This window comes from Schistocerca nitens, chromosome 11, assembly GCF_023898315.1.
Source record: "Schistocerca nitens isolate TAMUIC-IGC-003100 chromosome 11, iqSchNite1.1, whole genome shotgun sequence".
NCBI classification, from domain to species: domain Eukaryota; kingdom Metazoa; phylum Arthropoda; class Insecta; order Orthoptera; family Acrididae; genus Schistocerca; species Schistocerca nitens.
Genome location: NC_064624.1, coordinates 100081883 through 100104851, shown reverse-complemented (window position 1 = coordinate 100104851; position 22969 = coordinate 100081883). Strand labels below are relative to the sequence as shown.

Here is a 22969-nt window from a genome sequence, read left to right as displayed (position 1 = left end):
GGTGCCCCATGATTGAACCCAGTGGAACACCTAATGTAATTGTACCCCAGTTAGATGAAGTGGGAAACTTCCATAAATCACTTGACCCATACAAAGAAACTTTTTGTTTGCTGTTCTGTAGGTATCACTTAAACCACTCTTATGCTATTCCATTTACACCATAGTATTGTACTTTCTGTAACATAATGTCATGGTTCACACAATCAGATGCTTTGGACAAGTCACAGAAATTCCTACTGGTGACATTTTACTATTTAAAGACTCTATTATGTGGACAGTGAAATTGTATATTGCTGTCTCGGTCGAACATCATTTTCGAAATCCGAACTGTGATTTACTAAGTATCTCATTACCGTTGAGATGGCTAACCACTCTTGAGTACATTACTTCCTCTTAGATTTTTGAAAATTCTGTAAGCAAGGATACTGGCCAATAATTATTGACACCTGTGGTGTCCCCCTTTCTGCAGAGAGGGCTGAAAAGTGTATATTTTCACCTGTCTGGGAAAATACCTTGAGTTAGTAATGCATTACATATGTGACTCAGGAAATCAGTTATAATTGCTCCACATTGTTTTAATATCTTATTTGAGATGTCATCTACTCCAACAGAACATTTATTTTTCAAAGATTTAATAACTTTACTTATTTCACAAGAGGTTGTTAGGTGAAACTCAATCTGACTAAAATTTTTCGAAACTGACTCTTCTATGTACTTTAATAGCAATATTACGTCCCCCAGTGGTTACTTTTCCTGTCTCCCTTCTAACAATATTCCACATTGATTTGATTTAATTGCCAGAGTTGTTAATTTCTTCTCTAACATACATATTTCTTGATTTCCTTACAACATTTCTCAGAGTGTTACAATAATTGTTATAGTGTAAAACTATTTCTGGATATTTACTAGTTCTTGCTGCCTCATACAGTTTTCTTTTTCTTTCTGAAGACATTGTAATACCTGTAATAATCCAAGGTTTCTTTGAAAAGTTTGTGGTGTTACATTTAGTAATCTTTGTGAAACAGTGATCAAAAATGGATAAAATTTATCAAGAAATATGTTGCATTAATCATTACCATTTGGCTCATTATATACATCTCCCCAATTAACATTTCTTAAACTTTCTCTGAAGTGATCTATAGATACCAGGTTGAGCAACCTAACACTTTTACTTAATGGCTTCTCAACTGGACACCTTGTTAGGTTTTGTAAGTTAATCAATTGTGCGTCATGGTCTGACAATCTATTTACCACAGGGAAACCATGTGTTTCTTTTACATCTTCTGTCTGTACAAATACATTATCTACTGGAGTGCTATACGTCTAGGGAGATTGACCACTGATTCTAAGTTATATGTTGTTAATAACACTTCTAGCTCACTTTCCCTATCAGAATTACTCAGAAAGTTTAGACATAAATCACCACAGATTAATGAATTCTCCTTTTTGTATGACAGGTAAATAGGGAGTCAAACTTTATAATGAATAGCACCCAGTCTCCTAATGGGGACCTGTACACCGTTGCTAATATCAATACTACATTATCTAGGTGAAGTTCACATGCAGAAACCTCAAAGTGCTGATCAACACAAAATTTGCTTACTCCTATAGTTTTGTATTTAATTTCTCAAATCTCTCTGAGCACTATGGGACTTAACTTCTGAGGTCATCAGTCCCCTAGATCTTAGAACTACTTAAACCTAACTAACCTAAGGACATCACACACATCAATGCCCGAGGCAGGATTCAAACCAGCGACTGTAGCGGTCGCGTGGTTCCAGACTATAGCGGCTAGAACTGCTTGGCCACTCCGGCCGGCGTTTTGTATTTATACCCTTGTTTTATAAAAATGGCAACTCCTCCTTTATCCATCCTACATCTACAAGTCTAAAATGCTAAATTATATCCATTTATGCTATCCATCCCCACAGGTACATGGTGTTCAGACAGACAGAGTAAATCAATCACATTCTTATTTTTGAGACCATCTAAACACGCTAATAGCTCATCTACTTTATTTTTTATTCCCCTGATACTTTGATGAAGTAAGTTGATACTGCCCTTAGCTTTGCCCCTATTTACTGTACATGAAGTTTCTTTTATTCTATTTATTTTGATTGTTGTCTGTCTGGACTTTGACTTTAAGCTAAAAAACCTGTCTGCCTGGACCCATTAACCACGGGTATCACCTCTTGTGTGACTGTCCTCCCCCCCTCCCCCCCCCTTATGATTTGTGCTAATAGAGAAGTCAACTTATTTTTCCCCTTCCTATTCAGGTGCAGGCTGTATGTAGTGTATCTCCACGTACCAATAGCATTAACTGGAACAACATTTACGTGAGATTTTGTCGGTGTCTGGAGCAGCACATTCAACTCACTGTTAACATGCCTTAAAGCAGTGTTTACCCAGGGCTGATCATGGCGCTGAAAGACCTCCACAGACGCCACATTTGTGTGCCCAGTTTCTGCTCCTATTTTATCCAGGTCACTTCTAATACTGTATCTTGGATTCATAGCCAGGGTGTTTCCTGCTCCCACAACTATAATTACCTGATCTTCCTTCTCAAAGTCATTGCATAGCTGATATTTCTGTCAACTGCCTAAGGCTAGCACTTTGTTTCACAAAACTTGTTTCCTGGTACCCCGAACCTAATTTCTCACACTCCTCCCATGAGAGCTCCCTATAAGCAGACTTCTTCTTTTCCTATTCTGGTTTGATCCTGACCTGTCTTTCTTCTTTAAGCTAATATTCTGCTTCAACCTACTTTCAAGCCCCTTCCTCCACTTCAGATAGCAACCCAAACTGATTTACTATTTGAATTTCTGGAGTCTTTTCAAGTGTTTCCCTTTTTCGCCCTTTGCTTTCTACTTTTTCCTCCCTTAAATTACATAATTCCTAGTTCGCGTTTTCTAGTTCAGCCTTAACGGCACAAATTTTTGCCTCATGTTCAGTGATTTTTCTGTCCTTTCTACATAACCTACACTGCCATCGAAGAGCCTCATTGTCTTCCCTCCACTAAACCATAACTTACAATCTACACAGAGCACCCCTTCTTTCAAATTTCTATGGCAAACAGCACATTTGTCACATATGGTTTGACAGACAAACTTGTGAGCGGACGCAAGGAGAATTGGCCACTCTTCGGGCGCAGGTGGAGGCTTTGTCTTTTAGGCTCATCAAGCTCGAGGCGCAGGCGTCGGCTCGTAGTGGCGTTGGGGCAACTGTGGTGAGACCTATGCCTACTTCGGTGGCCTTGGAATCACATGGAACCCCTGATGTCGCTGCGTCTTCCGGCAGTGAGCATCTTACCGGTCATCCATCACTCCAGGGTGAATGGCGGACAGTGGTGGGCTCGCGCGTGCCTGGCCGAAAGGCGAAGGTGGGATCTGGCCGCGTGGCAGCTGCCTTACCCCTTTCCAACAGGTACGGGGTGCTTCCTAGTGGTGATGACATCGTTTCCGAGCCACCACAGGATGCCTCGCCTGTTGGGCCAGTGGCCGATTCTCCGGCAAGGTCCCGACAGTCACAGAGGGCGGGCCTATTAGTTATAGGGAGCTCCAACGTTAGGCGGGTTATGGAGCCCCTCAGGAAAATAGCGGGTAGGTCGGGGAAGAATGCCAGTGTGCACTCGGTGTGCTTGCCGGGGGGTCTCGTCCGTAATGTGGAGGAGGCCCTTCCGGCAGCTATTGAACGCACTGGGTGTGACCGGCTGCAGATAGTAGCACATGTCGGAACGAATGACGCCTGCCGCTTGGGTTCTGAGGCCATCCTTGGTTCCTTCCGGCGGCTGGCTGATTTGGTGAAGACAACCAGCATCGCACGCGGAGTGCAAGCTGAGCTTAATATCTGCAGCATAGTGCCCAGAGTCGATCGCGGTCCTCTGGTTTGGAGCCGTGTGGAGGGTCTAAACCAGAGGCTCAGACGACTCTGCGACTATAATGGTTGAAAATTCATCGACCTCCGTTATTAGGTGGAGAACTGTAGGGCCCCCCTAGACAGGTCAGGCGTGCACTACACACCGGAAGCAGCTACTAGGGTAGCAGAGTACGTGTGGCGTGCACACGGGGGTTTTTTAGGTTAGAGGGACCCCCCCTTGGGCGAAACGATAAAATACCTGACGGCTTACCAGAGAGAACATTATCATCGTTGATAAAGAACGTCCGTCCTCAGAGACCAAAAACAGGAAAAGTTAACGTAATATTGGTAAACTGCAGGAGTATCCAGGGCAAGGTTCCTGAATTAGTATCTCTTATTGAAGGAAATAGTGCGCATATAGTATTAGGAACGGAAAGTTGGTTAAAACCGGAAGTGAACAGTAACGAAATCCTAGACACAGAATGGAATATATACCGCAAGGATAGGATAAACGCCAATGGTGGAGGAGTATTTATAGCAGTAAAGAATTCAATAATATCCAGTGAAGTTATTAGCGAATGCGAATGTGAAATAATCTGGGTTAAGTTAAGTATCAAAGGTGGGTCAGATATGATAGTCGGATGCTTCTATAGACCACCTGCATCAGCAACCGTAGTAGTTGAGCGCCTCAGAGAGAACCTGCAGAACGTCGTGAAGAAGTTTCGTGATCATACTATTGTAATAGGGGGAGACTTCAATCTACCAGGTATAGAATGGGATAGTCACACAATCAGAACTGGAGCCAGGGACAGAGACTCTTGTGACATTATCCTGACTGCCTTGTCCGAGAATTACTTCGAGCAGATAGTTAGAGAACCAACTCGTGAAGCTAACGTTTTAGACCTCATAGCAACAAATAGACCGGAACTTTTCGACTCCGTGAATGTAGAAGAGGGTATCAGTGATCATAAGTCAGTGGTTGCATCAATGACTACAAGTGTAATAAGAAATGCCAAGAAAGGAAGGAAAATATATTTGCTTAACAAGAGTGATAGGGCACAAATCGCAGAATATCTGAGTGACCACCATCAAACGTTCATTTCTGAGGAAGAGGATGTGGAACAAAAATGGAAAAAATTCAGAAACATCGTCCAGTACGCCTTAGATAAGTTCGTACCGACTAAGGTCCAAAGCGAGGGGAAAGATCCACCGTGGTATAACAATCATGTACGAAAGGTACTACGGAAACAAAGAAAGCTTCATCATAGGTTTAAGAGTAGTCGAATCATAGCTGATAAGGAAAAGCTGAATGAAGCGAAAAAGAGCGTAAACAGAGCAATGAGAGAAGCATTCAACGAATTCGAACATAAAACATTGGCAAACAATCTAAACAAGAACCCTAAAAAGTTTTGGTCATATGTAAAATCGGTAAGCGGATCTAAATCCCCTATTCAGTCACTCGTTGACCACGATGGCACCGAAACAGAGGACGACCGAAGAAAGGCAGAAATACTGAATTCAGTGTTCCGAAACTGTTTCACTGCGGAAAATCGTAACACGGTCCCTGACTTCAGCCGTCGCACGGACGCCAAAATCGAAAATATTGAAATAAACGATATCGGAATTGAAAAACAACTGCTATCACTTAGTAGCGGAAAAGCATCCGGACCAGACGAGATACCCTTAAGATTCTACAGTGATTATGCTAAAGAACTTGCCCCCTTTCTATCAGCAATTTATCGTAGATCTCTGGAAGAACGTAAAGTACCTAGCGACTGGAAGAAAGCGCAGGTCGTTCCCATTTTCAAGAAGGGTCATAAATCAGATGCGAATAATTATAGGCCTATTTCGCTTACGTCAATCTGTTGTAGAATAATGGAACATGTTTTGTGTTCTCGTATTATGACGTTCTTAGATAATACAAATCTCCTTCATCATAACCAACATGGATTCCGCAAACAGAGATCATGTGAAACTCAGCTCGCCCTATTTGCCCAAGAAATTCACAGTGCCGTAGACACTGGCGAGCAGATTGATGCCGTATTCCTGGACTTCAGGAAGGCATTTGATACGGTTCCGCACTTACGTTTAGTGAAAAAAATACGAGCTTACGGAATATCGGACCAGGTTTGTGATTGGATTCAGGATTTCCTAGAAGAAAGAACACAACATGTCATTCTTAACGGTTCAAAATCTGCAGATGTAGAGGTAATTTCGGGAGTACCGCAAGGAAGCGTGATAGGACCTTTATTGTTTACAATATACATAAATGACTTAGTTGACAACATCGGTAGCTCCGTGAGGCTATTTGCAGATGACACGGTTGTCTACAAGAAAGTAGCAACATCAGATGACTCGTACGTACTCCAGGAAGACCTGCAGAGGATTAATGAATGGTGCGACAGCTGGCAGCTTTCCCTAAACGTAGATAAATGGAATATAATGCGCATACATAGGGGCAGAAATCCATTCCAGTACGATTATGCCATAGGTGGTAAATCATTGGAAGCGGTAACGACCGTAAAATACTTAGGAGTTACTATCCGGAGCGATCTGAAGTGGAATGATCACATAAAACAAATAGTGGGAAAAGCAGGCGCCAGATTGAGATTCATAGGAAGAATTCTAAGAAAATGTGACTCATCGACGAAAGAAGTAGCTTACAAAACGCTTGTTCGTCCGATTCTTGAGTATTGCTCATCAGTATGGGACCCTTACCAGGTTGGATTAATAGAAGAGATAGACATGATCCAGCGAAAAGCAGCGCGATTCGTCATGGGGACATTTAGGCCGGTATTACACTATCAAATTTCTTTGTCAAAGATTTGATCAAAGATGTGATCCAATATTCCGTCCAATATATTTGACAAAGATCTTTGACGTAGCGCTACAAGGGGTATTACACTGTCATCAAATTTTTCGTCAAAGTTCAAGATGGCTGACAACAACTTGTTATTAACCGCAGCAGTTCTACGTACTCCAATTGCATTGTGTGCACAGGCGGAAAAGAAGTGGGGGGAAAAAATGGAACCATACATACGAGGTTGACAGTCTTAAAAGTCCTGGGATTACAACTTGATAATAAATTCAGTTGGGAGGAGCACACCACAGAACTGCAGAAACGCCTTAACAAATCTGTATTTGCAATTCGAGTGTTAGCAGACATAGGCAACATAAAAATGAAAAAGCTTGCATACTTTCATTCCATAGTGTCATATGGGATAATATTTTGGGGTAAATCTTGAAGTCAAACAAAAGTTTTCAAGGTCCAAAAGCGTGTAATACGTATTATTTGTGGAGTAAATTCACGGACCTCCTGCAGAAACCTCTTCAAAGAACCGGGTATACTAACTACTGCCTCTCAGTATATTTACTTCTTAATAAAATTTGTCGTAAATAATATATCTCTTTTTCCAACAAACAACTCAGTTCATACATACAATACCAGGAACAAAAATGATCTGCACAAGGACTTAAAAGCACTTACTTTAGTTCGAAAAGGGGTCCACTACTCAGGAACACTCATCTTCAATAATTTGCCAGGAAACATAAAAAATTTGGTTAGAAATAAAGATCAGTTTAAAAGGAGCCTGAAAGACTTACTACTGGCCAACTCCTTCTACTCCATTGGCGAAATTTTTAATAGAAACAAATGTATTTATTCATACTATTAGTATTTTTATTTCAGCTTTAAAAAAATCGACATGTTCCACATCCACGAGGATCTCCTCAGCACGGATCTATGGAACGAAAAATTAATCTAATCTGGGTGAAGCCGTGGGTTTTACGACGACACGATAAAAGCATTCAACAAAACTTGTTACGTGAGCTTACAGTGGAAGACGTCAAGTCGTACATCAATTACTTAAGAATGGATGAGCATACATTTCTGTATGTGCTCAATGCAGTGTATCCTCATATCACAAAGCACAATTTTCACTTAAGAACTGCTACATCTTCAGAAGACAGGCTCACTATGACACTCCGATTCCTTGCTACAGGAGAGGGTTATGTTATGTTAGGTTAGGTTAGGTCAGTTTAGGTCTCCAATCTTCTTAATCTATTTTTGTATTCAGGGGGCCTCACGTTGTAAAGCGCCTCATCAGCTTCAGACATCTCTATTAATTCTGTAGTTGTCGGCACACACCACTTGTATTTACCGGCAATGGTTATGAAAACACTACAGACGACAGAACGCTGCAGCGATGCTAGCGCTCCGCGTGGTTGTGGTAACATATCGCATTGCAGTGAACAGAAGACAAGCGATTTCTTTGATCAAATATACGGCCTCGGCCTAGATTTGATCAAATATTGGACGACATTTGTCAAAGATCCCTATTACACTATCAAATATCTTTGACAAAGATATTGGACAAAGATATTGGACAAAGAAATTTGATAGTGTAATACCGGCCTTAGTCAGCGCGAGAGCGTTACGGAGATGCTGAACAAGCTCCAGTGGCGGACACTTCAAGAAAGGCGTTACGCAATACGGAGAGGTTTATTATCGAAATTACGAGAGAGCACATTCCGGGAAGAGATGGGCAACATATTACTACCGCCCACATATATCTCGCGTAATGATCACAACGAAAAGATCCGAGAAATTAGAGCAAATACGGAGACTTACAAGCAGTCGTTCTTCCCACGCACAATTCGTGAATGGAACAGGGAAGGGGGGATCAGATAGTGGTACAATAAGTACCCTCCGCCACACACCGTAAGGTGGCTCGCGGAGTATAGATGTAGATGTAGATGTAGAACACAATAGCAGACAATAAGTTCGCACAAGACCAGTACTAATCCATAAATAAACACTAATGTATACAAACTTCTAAACTTGTTTCCGAAAGTTTTATATACATAAGCGCTTCATGAGAGAATCGAATTAGTTAGGATTTGAAGGGATAACTCTAGTCTAAAACGAAAATCTACACTCGTGCCAAATTTACGGCAAAAAAACGTAAACAAACTAGCGACTACCAGCCTTTACAAATTACTTCCCTTTAAATCGAAATACAGTCAGGAAACCGATATCTTCATTAGATAGACTACAGGAGAAGTAAGTATATTAATCTAAAATTTAATATTAACAAAATTAGCTCTTATTCCAATATTAATCACTTAACTTAGTGAGATCTTTATTAAAATAAATACTGACCAGGATATGCAGTTGGTAAAAGTGAAACCACAAAACTTGGTACAAGGAGTTTCCCAGTAACTGCAAACCATTTAAAAGACTTGATTCACTTTATTGATAACTTGGGAAATTTCACCAGAAAGAATGATGATTGTTCACAACAGACCACTCACTATTCATAATCAGATATTTGAAAATATGGTAAATTTTTTTGAAGAAACTGAAAGTAGCAACATTAATTTCTTATGTGAGGAAGTGAATTTAATGGGTGAACAAAAGAAACATTACAGATATTAGCTAGATTTTATTATATTTTGTAGTATTTTATTTTCAATATCACAAGTGTCTTGTGCTACCCTGTCCTAATACACTGCATAAGCTTAGTCCATATTTTGAAACACACCAAACAGGTGAGTAGCTAGGTGGCAATTTTATGTTGTACAAAACAGAAGATACAGTTCCTTTGTGAATCAGATTATGTTGTTTCACTAATGGTTGACAAAATTCACTTGAAACATTATTTGGACTACACAGGAGGTAACATTTTGGAGACTGGATTGAGTTCTGTAATCGTGGCAACTAGTGCTCACGTTTTTATACCTCCAGTTAGGAACGTAAATGGTGAAGAACTCCTTACTCTAATTAAGAAAATATTTCATAGACTACACGCAATTTGTTTTAATTAGCCTGTGTTGTTAGTGATAAGATTTCAATTAACACACGTGCCACATCATTCCCCTCCTCAACTGTCAAATTTTTAGAAACACCCCTGTGATGACACAAAACCCATCTTTGTGATTTATGTTCTGTTCACATATTAAAATGCGTCAGATACAACTGAATCTGTAAGTAAGATACTGATGAGAAAATAAAGTACCCACAGTTTGAAACAATTTCAGAAAGTATACAACTGCTTGTGACCAAGTTCTCTGCAGTTAAAAAGCTACATGATGGAGTGCATACAGAGATAATAAAATCTGCCAACAAACTTAATTTAAAGGCTCTTTATAAAAGCAACATTGAGCAACAAAAATGCCAAACCTGTGCTTAATAGTTTCAGTGAGATCGCTTATCAAGGTTTGTTAGCCTTGGAGGAACATTATCTTGCTGAAAGTTTTGAGAGCACTGCTAAATTCATCAAAATTAATTTGTACATGGTGGAATATTCTAAATGTTTGATGTCCTGGTAGATTACCCCTTTCAAGGATGCACTGCAGAAACCACTTTCCGAAACAAACGACAAAAATATCAGATATTTAGAAAGTTTGTCATCATTGTTCGATATATGGAAATGTCGTCCTGAACACACATTTCAATTATCCAATAGCACACATTTGGCCATATCAGATACCATTCACAGTCTAGAGACGACCAAGTACTGCAGCGAGGAAACGAATTTTAACTATGTTTTGCCATGAAATGTTCAGACAGATGCTGTAAAAGCGAGATTTGGGAAACAGCGAACAGTGGAAGGATCTCAATGATTGGTATCTTGAGACAGATTTTGACATTCAATTCAAGGTAAGGATTCAGACCCTGCTGTCCCTGAAAATTCCATTATCTGCTCTTGGAGAAGTTGGAATAGATTCAGATTCTTTTATAACTGACTGTGAAGATGATGTGACCTTACCTCCAACAAACATTTACGGTACAATTGATTTCAGTGAGGAACAAATTCAGTCTGTTCAGGAATACTTGCCTGTTTTCACATACTTGTCAGGGTATTATGCCAGATCTGTTCCTAAGAAGCTGAGATGTGAGACATCTAAAACATATTTAGAGTTAGATAAAGTCTTTTAGTAATAGAAATGATGAACATATAAGAAACACGGACAGAAATAGGTCGTATTGTCATAATAATGAGGTTATTAATGCTGTTATTTTTACTTATTTGGTTGCTAAAAACTTGATGTCTAGAGAACATGAACACAGCTTCATGAGATGCTCTTCCCAGAGAAATTTGCTGTTGATGCAATTAAAAGAGACTGCTACCTAAGTGAGTTGTCTTCTAGTAAGGTAGATCACACAGACTACAGAATTATTTAGCGTGTACCGGTTGTACAAGCAGGGTTAATATGTTTCTCAATAATTATGTTTAAAAAATTAACGATATCCATGACGGTACTAACAATAAGAAGAGAAAGTTTTCAACTGTAAAGCAGTTTGGAATAAATTTTGTGACAGGTTAACAAACATTTACATTTGTCATTTTCCCCTCAATCCTAATTTTCTCTTCTCGATATGCGTAATTGCAGTTTTAACACTGAATATGCATAATACTAAGCCTATATTTTACTTACAATGAATCTGTAAAGAGGTCGACATCTTGAATACAGGTGTTAACACTACATAGTTAACCAACACGTACTGCCGTGAGCAAAACATTGACTACCGCGCTGCCATCTGTTGGCGACGACAGGCAACAGCTGTGTGGCCGCCGTTCGCCATCCAGTAGCAGCCGACAGCTGGCCGGCACGTTTATTTCGCATTTTGGCGTCAAATCGGAAAGATTTTGAAGTAGAGCTCAAATCAACAACTGTATATCTCTTGTTCTTTCAAGACCTTTATATAAGCGAACGATGGTTGACACTACTTATTCCAAGAATATTTTATACTCGTTCCCATAGTTCGTGACAAATGCATATAGTTTACAACTCTTCCTAGCAGAAGTTCCCCCCCTAAATTCTATCAGTCCCTCCAGATCCTTGAGCGTCATGCACTCCGCCTCGCCTTCCGTATCCGCCTCCCGTCCCCCACGCGGATCCTCTATGATCTCATTCCTTTCCCCCATCTCCTCCTATTCCTCGAACATATCCGCATCCTCTACACCTCCCGCCGTCTTGAACCCCCTCACCCCCTGGTTGCTCCTCTCCTCTCCCATCCCCGACCCCTGCCACGTCTTCACCGTTGTGTCCCCCCTACCCTCCATCTCTACACCCTCCATCTCCTTTCCCAAGGTGGCTTCCGTCAACTCCCCCTCCCGGATGATGCCCTCTCTCCCTCCATTTATCCTTCCTATCAACTCTGCTCCTCACTCCCCCTCCTTTCCTCCGTCCTTTCCCTGGGCTCCCTCTTCCTCCCCCCCTTCCCTCCTGTGTTTTCTCCCCGCCCATCCTCCCCCTAGGTCCCTTCCCCCCCCCCCCCCCCCCCCCGAGTCCTTTTGCATTCTCCTCCTCTGCCTTCCCCACTCCCTGGCCCGTCTGCTCAGCACCCCCCACCCCTCTTATGGGTCCTCATTCTCCACTGGCTTCTTTCCCCCCTCCCACCCTTCCCCTTTTCCTCTCCTTCCCCCCCCCTTTTTTATTTTTTTCCGTCTTCTGTCCTGTTTCCCCCCCACCCGCTCTCGGCTGTGGTATGTCATGTTTGTGCCCACTTTTTAGTGCCGTGTTTAAGTGAGTGTTCGGTGTTGTGCGTCTTTCCACAGTGATGCGAACAGACATCATGCTGTCGCTGGGTGTGCATTTTATATTTTGCGAACAGAAACCAGACTGTCGCCGTGTTTTTTTAACTGTCTGTCTGCTATTTTTCTGCTTCTTGTATCATCAACCCTGTGTTTTATGTTTTAAGTTCTAGAATTTTCTGCCATTTTACCTTTAAGTCACCGATTTTCTCGCCAACTGTTGTTTTTTTCTTATCTTCATCTTTTTAACACAAATTGTGTAGGCTGAAGAGCGGCGTAGTAAGCTGCTGCCAGCCCGCCCCCTTCGGGGGGAATTGAAATTCAATAAAGAAGAAAAAAAAAAAAAAAAAAAATAGCAGAAGTTGCTTAAGTCTAAATTTTATGGTAATTTTTGGCAGAGGCTCAACCAAATACGGTTTGAGCTTCTTAATCAGTTCTCAAGAATCGCAGTGCAGGTGCGCCGGCGGCAGTATGCTAAACGTGAAGAGGTTAAGAAGTGGTAATCAACTACGAATAACGTCAATAGGTCATTCATTTCACAATCGAGAAGCACTGTTACTGATGGGTCTCGAAGACAGAATTACTCTGCAAGAAATATAAAGGCGCTACAAAATATTTTTATTTAATTATATTCCGTTTCTTCCCACCCCCTTGCTTTCTGTGTGTGTGTGTGTGTGTGGTTTTTTCCTGTCTGCATGTGTGTGAGTGAAAATTACATGTAACAAATTGTCTCAATTATTTTAAAGAGTTATGAATGTATGTTTCCTTACTCATTCATGATATTACACGAATCAATAGATTTCAAAATATTTGCACTAATTTCTGCGCTGCTTCTTTAAATGTGTATATGTTTGAAACAAAATTTTGTGTCTAGGTTTTAGCGAACTCGGTAATTTTCCAGTAACGGAAAATGAACATGGTATGCTCTAGCTATATTTTACAATTCGTAGTTCACATCCGCACTTGTTTTCCATTAAAAGGTGTTAATGCTTATTGTGATCAAATATATAACATAAAACATGCACAGACGTAGATCTCTAATTGTAGCACGAAAAGGTGCAAAATACGATTGATGTGTTGTCACTCTAAGAGCCTATGTTAAAACTACAAAGCTGCTCTTCAAAAAAGTCGTAATATTGCAAATAAGAGACTTGCAGTGATAATAGGCATCAGTGAAGGCAATTATGACCACATTTATTTTACGTTATTTGAAATGATAATTTGTTTCTAGGTGGCGTTGCCTGACGACGGCGAGCTCTACGTTACAAACTGCCCATCGAGTATCGATCGATCGTGACAAGCGCGAGGCTGCCCACTGTGCTGCCATCTTGGGGCGCCGGCTTGCAGCAGTGTAGTTGCGTAGCGCGCCGTTCGATGGCAGGACAAGCCGTAATAGTAACATGTCTTAACCCACTGAAGTTCTCACAGTCGCATCCTTCTTTTTTTTTTCTTTATTGATTTTCAATTCCCCCAGAAGGGGGCGGGCTGGCAGCAGCTTAGTACGCTGCTCTACAGCCTACAGACTTTTGTTTAAAAAAATGAAGAAGAAAGAAACAAGGAAAAACAGGCGATAAAATGGTGATTTAAAGTGTAAAATGGCGTAAAAATGCGGAAAGTTAAAACAGAAAGCAAAAGGGGGTTGCCAATGTTGATAAAATACACAGGAATCAGACAAGTAACATAGTAGACACACAATTAAAAAACATGGCGACAGTCTGGTTTCTGTTCGCAAGAGATAAAAAAAGCACACCCAGCGACGGTATGATGGCTGTTCGCTACACTTCCCAAAAGACATAACACGGAGCACGCACTGGAAAAAACACACCCACACCGTAAAACACTGCACGAAAATGGCGGCACAAAGATGGCACCCCCGATCCAAGAGAGATGGGGGGGGGGGACCTGGAGTAGGGGGAAAAACAAGGAGGGAGGAGACGAAAAAACGAAAAGGGGGGGAACCAAGGAGGGAGAGGACTAATAAAGGGGGAGAAGGGCAGACGCGAGAGGGAATGAGAGGAGGGAAATGGAAAAGGACTCGGTGGAGAGAAAGGGGCAAAGAGAGGGGAGGTGGGGAAGAAAGAGGATGCAAGGGCGGGGGAGAGGGAGCCCAGGAAACGGACAGAGGAAAGGAGGGGGAGTGAGGATCAGAGTTGATAGGAGGGATAAATGGAGGGAGAGAGGGCATCATCCGGGAGGGGGAGTTGATGGAAGCCACCTTGGGAAAGGAGATGTAGGGTGTAGAGATGGAGGGTAGGGGGGACACAATGGTGAAGACATGGCAGGGGCGGGGATCAGAGAGGAGAGGAGCAACCAGGGGGTGCGGGGGTTCAAGACGGCGGGAGGTGTAGAGGATGCGGATATGTTCGAGGAATAGGAGCAGATGGGGGAAAGGAATGAGATCATAGAGGATCCGCGTGGGGCACGGGAGGCGTATACGGAAGGCGAGGCGTAGTGCATGACGCTCAAGGATCTGGAGGGACTTATAGAATTTGGGGGGGGGCAGATATCCAGGCAGGACTGACATAACAGAGGATGGGACGGATTAAGGATTTGTAGGTGTGGAGGATGGTAGAGGGGTACAACCCCCATGTCCGGCCGGAGAGGAGTTTGAGGAGTCGGAGGCGGTTGTGGGCTTTGGATTGGATGGCACGGAGATGAGGGATCCAGGTGAGGTGACGGTCAATGGTGAGGCCAAGGTAGGTGAGGGTGGGGGTGAGGCAGACAGGACGGGTGCAGACAGTAAGGGAGAAATCCAGGAGCTGGAAGGAACGAGTGGTACGACCTATGATGATTGCCTGGGTCTTGGAAGGGTTGAGTTTCAGGAGCCACTGGTTACACCATGCAGCAAAAACGTCAAGGTGATTCTGGAGAAGGCGTTGGGACCGTTGGAGGGTAGGAGTGAGGGCGAGGAATGCGGTGTCATCAGCATATTGCAAGAGGTGTACTGGTGTGGGGGGGGGTTGGGGCATATCTGCCGTGTACAGGAGGTAGAGGAGAGGGGAGGGGACAGAGCCCTGGGGCACACCTGCAGAGGGGTAGAAGGTGTGGGACTTGGCATTATGGATGGTAACATAGGAGGGGTGGTGGGAGAGGAAGGAGGCCACCAGATGGATGTAGTTGATAGGAAGGGCGTATGTTTGGAGTTTAAACAGGAGACCGGGATGCCAGACACGGTCGTAGGCCTTTACGAGGTCAAGGGAGACGAAAATGGCGGAGCGACGGGAGTTAAGCTGGAGGGAGAGGAGATGGGTGAGGTGGAGGAGTTGGTCATCAGCAGAGAAGGAAGGTCGAAAGCCACATTGGGTGTTTGGGAGGAGGTGGTTTTGGCTGAGGTGGTGATGGATGCGCCGGGAAAGGATGGATTCCAAGAGCTTGCTGAACACCGATGTGAGACAGATAGGACGATAGGAAGAGGCATCAGACGGAGGCTTGTAGGGTTTGGAGAACATCAGGATACGGGAGGTTTTCCACAGGTCGGGATAGAAGCCAGTGGCAAGGATGACATTGTAGAGGGTGGCAAGGATTGAAAGGAACGAGGGAGGGCAGTGTTTGAGGTGGCAGTAGGTAACGCAGTCGTGGCCAGGAGCAGTGTTGCGTTTAGTGCGGAGTGTGAGGCTGATGTCCTGGTTAGTGATGGGAGTGTTAAGTTCAGATGGTGGGGTGTGGCCCAAGTACTGGAAGCTAGGAGCAAGGGGAGGAACAGAGCTATTTGTATGGTCCATGACATCAGGGAAGAGGGAATAATCAAAGTGGGGATCATCTGGGATGGGAAAAACATCAGAGAGGTGGGAGGCAAAGTGGTTGGCCTTACTGAGGTTGTCAGGAAAGGGACGGTCATTAAGGAGGAGAGGGTACTGGGGGGTGGGGCTGTTCCCAGTAAGGCGGTGGAAAGCAGACCAATACTTGGAAGAGTTTATGGGGAGCATGGTGTTGAGTTGTGTACATGTCTGGCGCCAGGCACGGAGTTTCTTTGCAGTAAGCAGGTAATTGCCGGTGGCGGGTAAGTGTATCACGGTCACGAGTGTGGAGAAAAGAGCGGTAGAGGCGGCGGGACTCTCGAAGGAGAAGGACGGCCTGTGGAGGCAGGGCGGGGCGATGAGGGTGGATGGCTTTGGTGGGGATATGGGTGGCGACGGCGTCAGACAAGGTCTGGTGCAGGAAGGCAGCAGCGCGAGAGATGTCATCAGGAGATTGGAGGGTAAGGTCGTGGCCGTCAACCTGGGTGTGAATGGAGTCCCGTAGGCATCCCAGTTGGCACGGGAGTAATCATAGACAAGTTTAGGAGGGACGTTAGGGCGAGGAGCGTTGCGGGGATGGCGACCATTAGAGATAGTGAGGAGAACAGGAGCATGGTCACTGCCAATGAGGTCAAGGACATCTGCGGTGATGCGCCCAAGGAGGTTGGGAGAGGCAAGGACCACATCAGGAGTGGTGTTGGATTCGGGTCGGGTGTGCTGAGGCAGGGGAACCAGGTCGCCTTGGAGAGTGGTGAGAAACTGATGCCACCGCTGGAGGTCAGCAGGATCACGGCTGTGGATATTGAGATCGGCGGCAATCACGTAGGTGGAGAAGGTGCGGTCAATGTGGGCCAGGAAATCGTACGGGATGGGGGTGCGAGGGCAGACATAAACGGTGGCACAGGTGATGGTAAGGGTGGGGAAGAAGGGGCTGAGGGTGAGATGCTTGGCAGGATTGTTAAGGAGAGGTTGGGGCCGGACAGGGAGGTGCTTGAGGTGGCCTATAGCAACTCCGCCACGCGCCAGAGGGTTCGGGTTATCAGTGCAGTGTAGGGTGTAAGGAGCCGTGGAGATGGAGATATGAGGTTGAAGGAAGGTTTCATTTAGGATGAAGGCACCCACGTGGTGCTGACGGAGGGTGTGGAGGAAGAGGAGTTTGTGGGTGGGCAGGGAGCGAATGTTGTGGTACAGGAGACGGTAGGGTTCGTGTACCATGGGAGGGGAGAGTTAGACGAGGGTGGTGAGGGGGGTGAAGGTGAAGTGGACCTGGTTGTGGGAGTATGTGGCATAGGTGGTAAGATGGAAGATGGAACGGGCAGCGAGGACGATTTGGGAAAGAGTGTGCAAGTGCTGGAAGGGGTGGATGCTTTGGAGCACAATGGTGGTGAAACGGATTATGTCCTCAGCAGTAAGGGGAGGGCGGAGCGAGTTGTTGGGGTGGATGGGGTCATCAACAGGATGGACAGGGAGCTCAGGGGTGACTGGTGGAGGTTTCGCTTTACACTTCGAGGAGTAGGTAAGATGTGGTTCGTTGCAAGTGTTGCGGGAGGGGGGAGAGGTGAGGTTGGGGAAATTCTTGAGGAAGTGTGAAGCTTTGCAGTGGGGACAAGTAGGGGGGTTCTTGCAGGCAGAGGTAACGTGGTCGTTGTAGGTGAGACAGCGTTGGCAGCGGTAGGATTGTACTGGGGAACGGGAGGGGTCCACCTTATGACGGCGATTGTAGATGAGGGCTCCCTCGGTGAGGAGGCGGTCAATGGAGGAGGAGGATTTGGTGAATATCCGCATGAGAAAAGTCGGCCCGGCATCATTGAAGATGCGACGGGCTGAGCGGATTTCAATGTAGGGCCGGGAGTTGAGTTCCGCCAACACCTCAGCCTCTGTGACCACGGGGCTAAGCTTCGTGATCACAGCGGTGAAGGTCGGCGGACGTTGGGGAGGTTGAGGTTGACGGGGAGAGGACGGGGTGTGGTAGGGGGTGAGGGTTGCACGTTGGCCAAATTGGATACGGGGGATGCGGGAGTGGAGATCGGTGTGGAAGGAAGCATTGGGGGATTTAATAAGGACCGAGTCCTTCCGAGGAATCAGAAGGGAGTTGGGGGCATTGGGGTAGTATTTCCGGATGGCGAGGTTGAGGGAGCGGGCATCAAGGAATTGAGGGTCAGGATTGGAGAGGACAAAGGTGTGGGTGGCAGGCGTGGCAGGGGTGGGGGTCGGAGCCGCGTCCATGGGGGTGGGTGGGTCACTGGGAGTGGGGTTTTTTTTGGAGGAGACTTCGGGGGAAGGGTCAACATTCGGGCGCTTTGAGGGTTTCGTGGTCACGACCAGGTGTAGAGGGGGTAGGGGGACAAGTTGCAGGGGGAGATGGCGGGGGGCAGGACCACCCTGAGCAGCAGATGACGCAGACGGGGGGGGGGGGTGCGTGGGTGTCACAGAGACTGTGGAACGTCGAGCCGAAATCCGTGCTGGCTTGGAGCCCGTCGGAGGCGGTGCAGGGAGCGGCGGAAAGTCAGTAGCTGTCGATGGGGCGACAGTGATAGGGGAGGAGGAGTTGGGGGTGGTTACAACCGAAAGTGGCGCAGGGGTGGGGTGGACAGGGAGAGAAGGAAGGACGGGAAGTGGGGTGGAGGATGAGCTCCATGTGATGGTGGTTGGAGCAGCGGAGGGAGAGGTGAAAATGATAGTGGTGGTGGGTTGGGACATGGTGGCGGCGCGCGAGAAGGGCGGCGGTGGCGGCGGCGGCGAGCACCTTCAGGTGGCGGCGGCGGCGCGGCGGCAGGTGGCGGCGGCGGCGGCGACGGCGGCGGCGACCAGGCAGCTGCAGGCAGCGACCGAACGGCGGCGGCGGCGAGCACCGGCAGGCGGCGACCAGGCGGCGGCGGCGGCGGCGACCAGGCGGCGGCGGCGAGGAGGACCGGACGGCGAGCAGTAGTGACGGCGAGTAGACGACACGGCAAGGAAATGGTGGGGATCTTCCACGTCGAAGATGCACCTTGAGAGTAGCCCAGGCAGTGAAAGTCTTCGATGAAGAAGCGAGGGAATCCAACCCTCGAATGAGTCGTATTCATTACGTACTTTGTTTTATTTACACAGCTGATATATGTGTTGTGTGCTTCGTTGCAGAGGAAATTATGAAAATGGGCCACGAGTAGCGGTGTTTTCCTCTCTTAAATGAGCAGAGTTCCAACAGAATGAATAGCTGACTGCAATACGTCGTGAAAATTTCCAGGTGACACAGAATTAGAAGGTAAACTCAGCATCTTACAAGTCAATTAGATTGTGACACAGTGCGTGTGATTTAATATAGAGAGCATGACCAACTTGCCATGTATTCGTGTTAGCATGATGTCCAGTTGTTCAGGAACAACGTAATTTCAGTTCACCTGATGCCAATGTATGGCAGAGCAAGTTCACTGTATACAGTACTGAATCACTAGCAGACTGTAATTTACTTATGCAGCTTTATAACTCAAAATTCCGAGTCGGTATTGATCGATTTGTTCTGAAAGTCACCGACACTGCGTTAGTATTAGTGGCAACCTATCCTTTGGGCATTATCATATGTAGCTATTAAAAATATTTTTGTCATTATTTCAAGCTCTGCGAGCTCCATTTCACTGAGGACCTCATTCCTCATTCTGAGACGTGGTGAATACTTCGACAGATCCACAGGGCAGAAATATTCTGTGCCTCTTCTGAACCCTCGCCTTAAACCAGCAACTGTACCATTGATTCTGCCTGTCTGGAGTACCTCTCGTCACCTTCATGTTCAATGTAAGTGCGTGGAAAACAGAAACTTAGAACGAGCTATTGCAGCCAATGTAACAACTTATGCCCATTATGAACAGGAAAGACATTTCGTGGAATTGAATGGCTTTCTTTAGTACATGGAGGGGATCAAGGTTCCCGAAGACTGCATACTGTAAAGTCAAGAAGTGTCATTAGTTTTGCTCTAATAGAAACGACACATACTCTTACACTTTCATATCCTGTTGTGGTGAATACTGGCCCGAGTATGCAGTTACTTGTTGGTAAAAGTGTAACCACAAAATTTGATAGAAGGAAGTTCCCATTAACTATAAACCATTTGACTCTGGTATGTGTAACCTGGGTGCAACCGACCTGCAGGCAGTTTTTATTTTTAATTACTATATCAAAGGCTTAAAATTGTGGTACGCTCTCTTGCAGTATTCAGTAACACATTAAATCTGTGTCATTAGTTTTAAGTGTTACTTACATTTTCGTCTCTATACCACACACTTACATGACCTGGGTCCTTGGAAACCTATGGTTTATGTTGTAGAGTTATCAAATTAGACTGGGTTGTAATCGATTACATTTTGTTGAAATTCAAAGAATGCATTATTGGTACACCTAGACATTGTTGTCACTGCAGAAAGTGTATTGTTATGACTTGCAACAGATAGCATACTGCTATGTTGCTAACACAGCGAAATATTGTAGTGGATTATTACAAGTATGAGAAGAAACATAGTAATGTTGTGGGAGTTTGCTGCAACAACAGTGGAGTGTCTGATATTCGTTACAAACTCAGTAGAAAGGTAAGTATCATTTGTAACAACAAACAATAAAATGAACAGGAATTACAGTCCTACAGTTGACCAAAGAAGAGACATTATTTCTTTACATTATTTTTTTCAGATATAATGACAGAATCTACATCTAAAAAAATGAGCAGAAAGAAGATAGCATATGCTTATCAAGCCGAGATTCTGAATCTGTTAGTCAATGGGTAGCTGAAGATGATGATTTCCTTTCAGATGTAAGTAATGCTTCACATGAAAACCAGGAAATTGTTCGTAAGGCAGTGGCATGCAGATCTCTGAGTGAAGAACAAAGTAGTGGTGGTGGCGATGATGATGTTAGTGATGAAACTGATGGTGACAATGATGTAGGTAATAATGTCTCTGAAAAATAAGCAGTGAAAATGCTAACAAACATATTGCTCCAAATGGTATGAAATGGAGTAAGTACCCCCAGTGCCAAATAAAATGCCTTCACACAATTTGGTGAAATTTATTACAGGACCAGCAAGGGGAATAATCACTTACAACTCCAAAGATGGGTGGAATTTATTTATTCCTCTAGCCATTGAGGATGGAATTGAGATATGCACAAACCTAGAAGGAAGATGGATGAGTTTGTGTACCAAGAAATATAAACCTAGAATGATGTAGCTAGAGACGAAATGTTCGCCTTGTGGGTAATTTTACTTCATAATGGAGCAGATAAGGTTTGGGATGTTCCAATCAGGGAACTTTTCTGAGAAGGTACTGCAATCCACTGTATAGAGCTACAATGTCTGTGGGATGGTTTGAGGCAATAATAAGATTAATTATATTTGATGACAAATGAACAAACAGCCTAGGTGACAAACCAATAAAATAGCTGCTGTATCCTATGCATGGAAAATATTTACCAGATAGTGCAAGAAAATAATGACACCTAAAAGTAATGTTACGATGGATGAACAGCTAGTTCCATTTAGGAGCCATTGTGAATTTGTGCAGCATATGACAAACAAGCCTGGAAAGTGTAGAATGAAAATATTCTGAATGTCCGAAGGTAAACTGGTTATGCCGTTGACAGGAATGTATACACTGGAAGAGAACCAGGTGAGCTACACCAGAAAAATTTGGGCTTTTCCACAGTGAAGACCCTTGCAGCCAACATTGCTATTGCTGGTACAGCCAGAAATGATACTGTAGATAATTATTTCACAAGTGTACCATTGGCAGAGCATCTGTTGTGTAAAAACCTGATTGTTGTGGGAACAATGAGGATGAATAAAAGACAAATTCCAAAAGAGATGAAGAAGCACAATTGGTGCAGAGCAGTAAATTCAAGGCCATTGGCAATTACAAAAGAAATGAAGATGAATAGTTTTTCATCAAAGAAAAACACATGTGTAGCCCTCTTACGCTCCATACATCATACTAAATCAATAGAAGAACAGTATCCAAACCTGAAGCCTGAGATTGTGAAATTTAATAACCGAACGAAGCATGGAGTGGATGTTGTGTATCAACTAATGTGTGATTATACAACCAAAAGACAAACTGAACGGTGGCCAATGGCTCTCTGTTGCAACATAAGAGATGTATACAGTCTAAATGACTTTATTCTTTACAAAACACAACACCCCATGTATCAGAAAGGGATTTTGCACAAGAGGAGACTTCACCAAAGACCTCTCAGTCAAGATGGTCCAACAGTTTATGACCAGAAAATTGCCTAATCCCCTTCTATAGAAATCCATATACGTCGATATGGAAATGTTCATTAATGTTCCTTAAACACAAAACAGCAGTAGTAACAACAGCACAGTGAGTTGTCAGAAGATACAGCGTTCATTGTGCCCTGCTTTGAAGGGGAAAAAAATAAAGACAGTGTTCTATAAATGCAGAAAACCTGTGCCAGGACCGTAGCAGTGTGGTGCGTAACAATTGTAAAATTATTGTCATCCTTGTTTGCTTGTTGATTTGTTCTTCATGAATATCAAGGCCACTGATGTGAGAACAGTTTGTGATAATGCTGGTGGCTTATGTTTCAGTGAAAATGTTAAAAATGATCTCAGCTGTCTTATATTATACTGATAAACTTTAAAACAAAATATTTCTGTATGTTAATATCCCCAAAATACTTTTTCCATTTAAATTCTCGAATTAGACATAACAGGTCCATTGGACCCAGGGTATGTAAATGTGCACAAAATATAGGTAATGCACAGAAGGATTAAATCACTAAATTGACATCATAGATAACTTGGAAAACTTCACCAGAAAGAACAATAACACTTTAGTAACAATGTAATTACTA

General features: G+C 44.1%; 1 long non-coding RNA gene across 2 annotated transcripts in view; it reads right to left on the bottom strand.

Annotated features, from left to right (window-relative positions):
- Window positions 1–11382, bottom strand: part of LOC126212824 (uncharacterized) — a 51023-nt gene extending 39641 nt beyond the window's left edge. The window contains exons 1-2 of one of the 2 annotated variants that reach the window (XR_007540920.1): window positions 11296–11354; window positions 9017–9076 (exon numbers count right to left, since the gene is read on the bottom strand). This is a non-coding gene — a long non-coding RNA (uncharacterized LOC126212824). Of the gene's footprint in view, window positions 1–9016; window positions 9077–11295 lie in introns of both variants that reach the window. The other variant, XR_007540919.1, reaches the window with a different exon arrangement.
- Between the last annotated feature and the right edge of the window lie 11587 nt (window positions 11383–22969).